This window comes from Penaeus monodon, chromosome 1 (assembly GCF_015228065.2).
Source record: "Penaeus monodon isolate SGIC_2016 chromosome 1, NSTDA_Pmon_1, whole genome shotgun sequence".
NCBI lineage: Eukaryota > Metazoa > Arthropoda > Malacostraca > Decapoda > Penaeidae > Penaeus > Penaeus monodon.
In genome coordinates, this window is record NC_051386.1 from 16,674,175 (window position 1) to 16,684,700 (window position 10,526).

Sequence of the window (10,526 nt, forward strand, 5' to 3'; positions counted from 1 at the left end):
TTCACTTGGCCAATGTCGTATCAGAGATGTATTCGGGTATGCTTTCTCATCATTGCACAAAAATATACATATAAACTACACACGCACACACCCCGCACAACACACACACACACACAACACACACCACATACACCACACACACCACACACACACACACACACCCACACACACACATTTTTATATTTATTACATATATATATATATATATATATATATATAGAATATATATATATTTTATATATATTTAGTATATATATATATATATATCGATTTTGTATTATTTAGTATATTATTATATACTATTCATAATCATATATGAGTGTGTGCGTGGCTGTCGTGTGCGTATGAGTTTTAGTATTTATATTTTATACATATACACATTCATATACACGACTATACACTCAATACACATGGTTTCGTGTCGCTGCGAATTGCATATGTGTGTTTCGTGTGTTGTGTCGTATCTCTTCCTGTGCATTCTCGCTACTCTGACCTAACTCTTAAACCCTACTTCTCGCCATAACATTCTCGATTTCTTTCGTCTTACTGATTCGTCTCTCTCTCTCTCTCTCTCTCTCCTCTCTCTCTCTCTCTCTCTCTCTCTCTCTCGCTCTCCTCTCTCTTCTCTCTCTCTCTCTCTTCTCTCTCTTTCTCTCTCTCTTTCTCTCTCATCTTTTCCTCTCTCTTTCTTCTCTCTCTTTCTCTCTCTCTTTCTCTCACTCTTTCTCTCCCTCTTTCTCTTTCTCTTTCTCTCTCCTCTCTCCTCTTCTTCTCTCTCTCTCTCTCTCTCCCCCCTCCCTTTCCTTTTCCTATTCATGAACCAATTTCTAATATCTGGCAGAATAATGGCTCGTGGCAACGTAGTGGCTCTTCTCGTGGTGGCATCCTGTCTCGTGGCCAGCTGTGACGACCAGCGCCTCCAACCGGTACAACCATTCGGATTCGGCCAGGAATCGGACAAGGCTTCGGAAATTACGGACAAGTCTATCCCGGCAACTATAACCCTGCTTTCTTCCCCAACCTCGTGAGCGGCTACAACTTCTACACTACCAGCCTGCAAGCAATTACCAAGGTTGTACTTACTGGTGCAGAAGCTACACCCTCACGTTTTTATTACTGCTGCACCACCGGTACGAGGGATAGAGAGAACGAGGCAGAAGTATGAGACCGGTGTATTTCCCTTGTTGCTCTGAGAAGTTGGGGAGGACACGTAAATGTCGCCCGTTGGAGATAATGAATAAAGAGTGAAAATATTTGTGAGTTGTTTCATTTTGATGTTTTCGATGTTTTTCATTGTCGTGTTGTTAAGAGAGTGAGATGAGGAGAGACGAGACAGAGAGAGAGAGAGAGAGAGAGAGAGAGAGAGAGAGAGAGAATGAGAAAGTGAAGGAATGAGAGAAGAAGGTAAGAAAGAAAAGAGAATGTGTGTGAGAGAGAGAGAGAGAAGAGAAGAGGAAAAGAATGTGAGTAAGAGAGAGAGAAAGCGTGAGAGGAGAGAGAAGGTAAGAGAGAAAGAGAAGTATGAGCAAGAGAGAGAGAGAAAGCGTGAGAGAGAGATAGAGATGAAAGAGAGAGAGAGGGATAATGAAAGAGAGAGAATGAGACTCCGTAAGAAACACTTACATCAATTATCTTCAAGAAATCTAGATAAATCAAAAGAAAAACTGTGTAAAATGAAATATAGTAAACTAAATTTAAAAAAACACTTCAGATGAATATGCTACATTAGTTTTACACTTTGACACTTCAGTTAAAAATTCTCTGCAATCCTAACATCAATATCTTTTGCTCTTCTTTGCAAACTCTTTGTTTTGAGTGCATGATGCAACGATTTTACATTAGAGAACAAAATAGGACTCATATATAAAAATAAGTATATACATTAATTTGTTCATAGATTCAAATATTACTGTAAATCATTTTGATTCCAAGAGTTAGTGCAATAATTATTTTCATTTTTTTTTTTCATTATTACCTAAGTGTTGGGAGGGATCCATTTATCAGTTAAAGGTAAAATGTAAAGAATTCCTTTTTGTAGCCTATAGTCTGGAAAAATTCTAATATATTATTATTATGTTGTTGTTGTTGTTGTTGTTTGTTGTGTTGTTGTGTGTTGTTGTCGTTGTTGTTGCTGTTGTTGCTTTATTCTTATTATTGTTGTTGTTATTTTATTCTTATTTCTATATCATTGTCATTATCTTTATTATCATTCTTATTATCACTGATATTATTTTTGTTATTAATAATTATCATTATCATCATTCTCAGTTATATAATAATAACAATACAATAATAATAATAAATAATAATAATATAATAATAAATAATAATATAATAATAATATAATAATAATAATAATAATAATAAAATAATAATAATAATCAACAATAACAAAATTCACCAAATACCGATATTATCCACTGTTTATATGCGCAAAAATCGTCAATTTTCTCAAACCACTTTCAGGTGTTGCCAGGCGCCGAAAACGAGATTCCAAGGTCAGCCTCCTACCTGGCTGCATTAAACCTTTAGAGCCGTTTCAAGGTGAATAATTTTGCGACACTTTTTTATCGTGCTATGCATTATATAAAGAAAAATAGTAATAAATAAAATAAATAAGAATTACTCTAACATTATTACATTATTATCACATCACTATTGTTATCATTATTATTATCATCCTTATTGTTATTATTGCTAATGCTGTTGTTATTATTATTCTTAAGGTTATTCTGTTATTATTATTGTTATTATTATTATTATTATTATTATTATTATTATCATTATCATTGTTATCATTATTCTCATCATTACTATTGTTATTATCATCATTGCTATTATTACTATCATCAATAGTATTCCTATTATAACTATTTATACCATCATTATTATTTTCGTTGTTATTACCACCATCATTATCATTGTTATTTTCATTTTCATTTTCATATTCTTTTTCATTTTCATTTCCATTTCCATTTCCATTTCCATTTCCATTTCCATTTCCATTTCCATTTCCATTTCCATTTTCATTTTCATTTTCATTATTATTATTATTATTATCACTTGTTTTATTGTTATTATTCTTAGTCTTGGGACTGTTGTTATTATTATTATTGCTATTCTTATAAACATTATCATTATTATTATTATATTATATATTGTTATTGTTGTTGTTGTTGTTGTTATTGTTGCTCATTTTTTATATAATTGTTATCATTATATTTGTTATTATTATTGTGGTTATTATTATAATTATTGTTATTATTTTTGTTATTATCATTATCATTATTATTATTATCATTATTATTATTATTACTATCCACGTTATTGTTGTTATTGTTATAAATATAATTATTTTTTTTTACTTGCATCATCATCCCCATCATTATTACAATTATCATTTGCTTTTTATTCTTATTATTATTTTTATTGCTGTTACTATCGCTGTTGTTATTACTATCTGTATTATTATCATCTTTATCATTAAAATTAATATTATTATAATTTATGATTATTATTATAATTATCTACATTATTATTAGTATGCTTATTATATCTAAGTGTTAAGATTTTTACATACATTGTTCTTATCATAATTATCATTACTGCTATTATATGTCTTTTCGTTACCATTATTACTATTATTTTATTATCATTACTACTACTATTGTTATCATTATTATTATTTTTATCAATATTACAACCATTGTTATTATTATCATGATCATTAATATTATCACTATTAATTGTTATTATCATTACTATTATCATTATCATCATTATTATCATTATTCATATTGTTATTATTATCATTACCATTAAAATTATCATTATTGTTGTCATTATGATTATCGTTATTCACATCAGTATTATCATTTTCATTTTAAATGCTATTATCATTATCGTCTTAACTATCATAATTATCATCATTATTTTATCATAGTTATTGCATTTATTTTCATCATTGCTATTATTATCATTTTTATTATTGTTATCACTATTAATATCATCAATTATATTTTTCTACATTATGTTTGTTGTTATTAGTATTAATATTATCATTATTACTAGTATTATCTTTATCATTATCGTTCTTTTTATTAATATTATTATTTTTATCACTATCAGTATTATTGTTATTATCATTGTTATTGTCATTATTACTGTTATTATCATTTTCATTATCCGTTTTATTATTCATATCATTATTGTCATTATCATTTTTTATTATTATTATTACTATTATTATTCTTATCATCATCATCGTTATTATAATAATTATAATAATAATAATGATTATTATTATTAATATTATTATCATTATTATTATTATTATCATTATTTTTATTATTATTGTTATTATTACTGCTACTATTATTATTATCAAGTATTATTATTAAATCATTATTATTATTATTATTATAGTTTATTATAATTATCATTATTAATATTGATGTTATCACTATCATTATCATTATTGTTGTTGTTATTGTTATTATTGTTATCATCATTGTTATTATGATGATTATTAACATTATCATTAGCATGTTATTATTAGTAGTAGATTGCTTATGATTATTGCATTTATTTTATGCATTGCTATTTATTCAGTTTATTATTGTTACACTATTATATCATAATTATATTTTTCTACATTAGTTTTGTTGTTATTAGTATTATAATTATTATTACTATATTATCTTTATCATTATCGTTTTTTATTAATATTATTATTTTTATCACTATCAGTATTATGTTATTATTTGTTATTGTCTTTACTTTATTACATTTCATATCCTTTTATTATGCATATCATTTTTGTCATTATCATTTTTATATATTATTACTTTATTTTTCTTATCATCATTCGTTATTATAAATTATAATAATATGATTATTTAATATTATTATCATTATTATTATTATTATCATTATTTTTCATAATTATTGTTATTATTACTGCTACTATTATTATATCATAGTATTTATTAAATCATATTATTATATTAGATTATATTAATTATTATTATTATTGTAGTTACTATCACCTATATCATAATTATTACATCTTATTAATAATTATTATTATATATTATTATATTATTTTATCATACGATGTACTATTTTTTTATATTATTATTATCATTATCATATCATTATCATTACATATCATTACATTATCATTATATATCATATTATCATTATTATTATAGTTTATTATAATTACATTATAATATTGATGTTATCACTATCATTCATTATTGTTGTTGTTATTGTTATTCTTGTATCATCATGTTTTGATGATTATTTACATATCATTAGCATGTTTATTATATAGTAGTACTTATGATTATTTTCATCATCATCATCATTATTGCTTATCATTAGTCCGTCAGCTTCATTGCCATTATTACTACATTATCACTATAATCATTATTAATATCATTTGCTATTATAATTTATAATTATTATTACATCACCATTATTTGTTTTTAGTTATTTTATCATCTTATTATATATTATTGATTATTGTAGTTGTTATTGTCGTTGTTATTATATTATATTGTCATTATCATTATGGCTATTTTTCATATGAAAATATTATGTGTTAAATTCTTTGCAATTTGTTTTTCATACGATTATCATTCTATACATTTTATCATGTTATTTCACCATCATTATCATAACATTAATTTATTACCTCATTATATATCATCAGTGACTTTAACACAATATCATGTACACAAAAGAAAGTTAGGCAACCACGCTTAATAAGATTGAGTCTCGAGTAAACAAAAAAAAAAATTATGTACGGATGTGAGAAGCATGTGCTTTTAAAATAATCCAATGAAACATCCGCCAGCTCTTTACCTAAGGATGCAGTGCTTCAGGTTGCTTCATCAAACGTAATATAAACATCGGTTGGTTCATATTTTTTTATGAGCTTAGACAATTTCTGAATTAGGTACTATTGCTACCAATACAACTTTCTCTATGAATTAATTATTAGTGTGGATTTCTTTTTATCGTTGTTTTGTGTATTGTCTAATAATAATAACTATTATTATCATTATGTTGTTTTATTATGTTGTTTTTATAATATTATTATTATTGTGTTGTTATTGTTGTAATTATATCATTATTATTCATATCATTCATCTATTATTATTGTTACAATTTACTGTTATTAATATATTGCTGTTGTTTTATTATCATTATTATGTTTTTATCATCATTATCATATTACCGATATTATATTATTACTATATTGTATCATATTTTCTTCATTGTTATTACCATTTCATTATCATCAAATTCAGTGCTATTATTATTTTATTTTTATTGTTATTGTTATTGTTATTATTATTATTATTATTATTATTATTATTATTATTATTATTATCATTATTATCTTATTTTACTATTATCTTACTATATTATTAATGTTATTATTTTTTATATAATCATTTTTATTATCTTTTTTCAAATATCTTACTATTATGATTTATATTATTATTAGCATTATTTCATTATTCCATTACTTTTATTTATCTAATATTATCATTATATTATGTATTACTCACTACTCTATATTATTATTATTATATTATTATTATTTCATTATTATTTCTTCTATTATTAAACTATCATTATCATCATTATATGTACTATTACTATATATTTTATCATTATATATTATTATTGTTATTATTATATTATTATTATCATTATTATTATTACCACCATTAGGATTATTATGATTATTAGTATTAATATTATTCATTACTATTTTCAACAAAATCATCTTTAATGTTGTTATTATTTTCATCATTATCCTTAGCATTATTACAATGATAATAATTATAGTTATCATTATCATTACTGCTACTATTATTATTATCATAATTATTATTATTACTACTATTATTGTCATTGCTATTATTATCACTACTATTGCCATCATGATGTTTTCGATCAATGTCTTCGTTTGTCCTATAGCACCATAATCACTTTCATTTTTTATTGTTTCATTGCTTTCGTTATCATTATTACAAAATGCATTTATTATTATCAGTGTTGCTATTATCTAAACAGTTGTTATCGTTACATCATGATTATTTTCATTATTGTAGTTATTACTAACTTTATCATTAATATCATTATCGATATTACTATTATCATTATCATCGTTACTATCATTATATCAACATCACCATTTACATAATCATTGTTATTGAGACCAGTATCGTTATCACTGTCAATATTATCATTATAGTCATTAACATCCTCATCTTTATCATCATCATCCTCATTATTATCATTCTTTCTATCACATTACTCTTTTCACTCCTATTCCTTTGTTTTTATCTCTTTCGTACTGACATATATCCTCATGGCATATTTAATAGTGCTAGCATTTAGTAGTGTTATTCCTATGCTTATAACAATTATTGCTGTTTTAATCTGTTCTCCAATGCTTGGCTGAATGATGTGGGGAAGTGATAGAATGGAAATAAAGAGAGAGGAGAGAGATGGAGACAAGGGAGAGAGAAAGAGAGAGAGAAAGAGTGGGAGGGTGGGTGGGAATGGAGGAAAGGAGGGAGGGTGGGTGGGAAGGCAGAGAGAGAGAAAGAAGTGAACGAGAAAGAGAGAAAGAGAGAGAAAGAAGTGAACGGGAAAGAGAGAAAGAGAGAGAGAGAAGAGACAGAGACAGACAGACAGACAGACAGACAGACAGAGAAGTGAACGAGAAAGAGAGAGAGAGAGAGAGACGAAACATTTCAGTCTACCCATTGCCCCCCCCCCCCTCCTTCAGGAACTCCACCCCGTGCATGAGCCCAGAGGAGTGTTCTTCTTCCCGGTCCATGAATCACGACGCATGAAAAACGCACAAAGGCTTCGTCAGGCGATAAAATGTCGTAAGATTATATACAATTACGTTGTGAAATCCAATCCCTTATTCTTTGAAATTACTTTATGAATTAGTGATAACCAGATGATTACTGTTTCAGCCTTTTCAAGAGTGAATTAACTCAATACACTTATTTTCTTGGTAAAACATGTGCGCGCGCACAAACACATTATACGCACACACAGGCAAAAACATACACAAACACACAAGCACACGCATACGTGTGTGTGTAAAAAAAAAAATAATAATAATAAATAAATTTAAGTTAAAAAAAATATATATTACATTTATATGTATATATATATACATATATATGTACACACATATATATATATATATATATATATATATATATATATATATATATATATATATATGTGTGTGTGTGTGTGTGTGTGTGTGTGTGTGTGTGTGTGTGTGTGTGTGTGTGTGTGAGAGAGAGAGAGTAATCTACCATACCCCCCCTTTTTTTGCCCACAACCCCCTTTCTTTCGTCTCCTTTTTGGGAAAACCCCAAAACCCCATTTAGGGGAGAATAAAACCTTAATTGCAACACTCCCCTTCGGGGGGGCCTGGGAGGGCCAAGGGTCACGGCCTCCCTTTCCCAGTCTGGCAAATTTTGTTTTAAAGGGGGGAACCCTTAAATCAATTTAATCCTTTCCATCAGTTAATATTTCTATTTATTTATAAAAATATATATTTTATATTTTTTAATAAATATAATGTACAATATATATTATATATAATATATATATATAATTAAAAGGAATATTATTATATATATAATTATATTATTATGTAATATAAAAGGTATAATAATATATATATATATAAAATTATATATCATATTCATATATATAATATTTTATTATAATATTTTAATATAAAATAACTATAAAATTATTAAGCCTATATTTATAATATTATATTTTTATTTTTATTTTTAAAATATATTTCCTTATCCCCCCCAAATTACATTTTTTATTTTTATATTATTTATTATTTATATATATCTATATTTATATACAAAACATAATTATATTATATTAAAATAAATTTTAAATATATAAAATTATTTATATATATATTTTAAAACCCCTATATATATATTTATTTTTCTAAATATAAATTTAATTCTTTTTATTATATATAATAATATATAAATAATATATATTTTTATTTTAAATATATTTTTCAATATAGGTATATAAAACAATATAATATATAACATATAAAAAAATTATATATATATTTATATATATTTTATTATATACTTTAAATATATGGCATTTATATAAAATGAAAAATAAAAGGGGTTAATATATATATTTTAAATGAAAAATTATATAAAATATTTTAAATTAATATTTATATATGGGTATTTTAATATAAAATTATATATATATATATATATATTTTATATATATATATATTTTAAAATTTTGTAGTATGTATGTGTGTAATTATAATATATATATATTATATATATATATATATTAAAATATAATATATAAAATTGTATTATAAAATATGTATATATACTTTAAAACCATATTTATATTCCCTATAAAAATATATATATAAAATATTATAATATATTTTTAAAATTATATATATATATTTATATATATATGTGTGTGTGTGTGTGTGGTGTGGGGGGTTTTGTGTGTTGTGTGTGTGTGGGGGTTTGTTGTGGGTTGTGTGTGTGTGTGGTGTATTTGTTTTTGTGTCCCGGAGGGGGGGGGGGGGGGGGGGGGGGGGGGTTTGTGTGTGTGGGGTTTTTGTGGGGCGTGTGTGGGTTTGGGGTGTGGTGGGGTTGGTTGGTGTGTGTTTTGTGTGTGTGGTTTTGTGGGGTGTGTGTGTGGGGCTTTTGTGTGGTTTTTGTGTGGTGTGTGTGGGGGGGATGTGTGTGTGCTGTGGGGGTTTATAATATATTTTTTATATATATATGTATAAAATATAAAATATTATATATATGTATGTATATGGGTGGTGTTTTGGGGTGTGTGCGTGTGGGGTCCCCACACCCCACACACACACACACAAACACACACACACACACCCAACACACACACACCACACACACACCCCATCTATATATTATAATTTTATATAATATCTATATATATATAAAATTAAAATATATATTATAATATATATATTATAAAAATCCGTGTTTTTTATAAGGAATACTGTGCTAAAGATAGGTTCATTTTATAAATGGTAACAGGGCATTCCACAAAAAAATATTGGGAATATTCCTTTCCCTATTTAAAAACCGGGGAAAAAATCAAAGGGAGTATATAATATTTTTAAAATAATATATATTATATATTATTATATAATTTAAATATATAATTTTAATATATATATGTTTTTTGTGTGGGGTGTGGTGTGTCTTTGTGTGTGTGTCATTTTTTTTTTTATTTTCCTCATTTTTGCATTATCATCACCCGCAAAACCATTTTTTGAATAACCAGTAAAAGTAATTAATATAATTTAAGAATGATAATGATGAAAAAAATTTTAAAATTTTATATAAAATAATATATTATATATATATATAAATTGTAATAATATATATATTTTATATAAATATTATATATATATATAT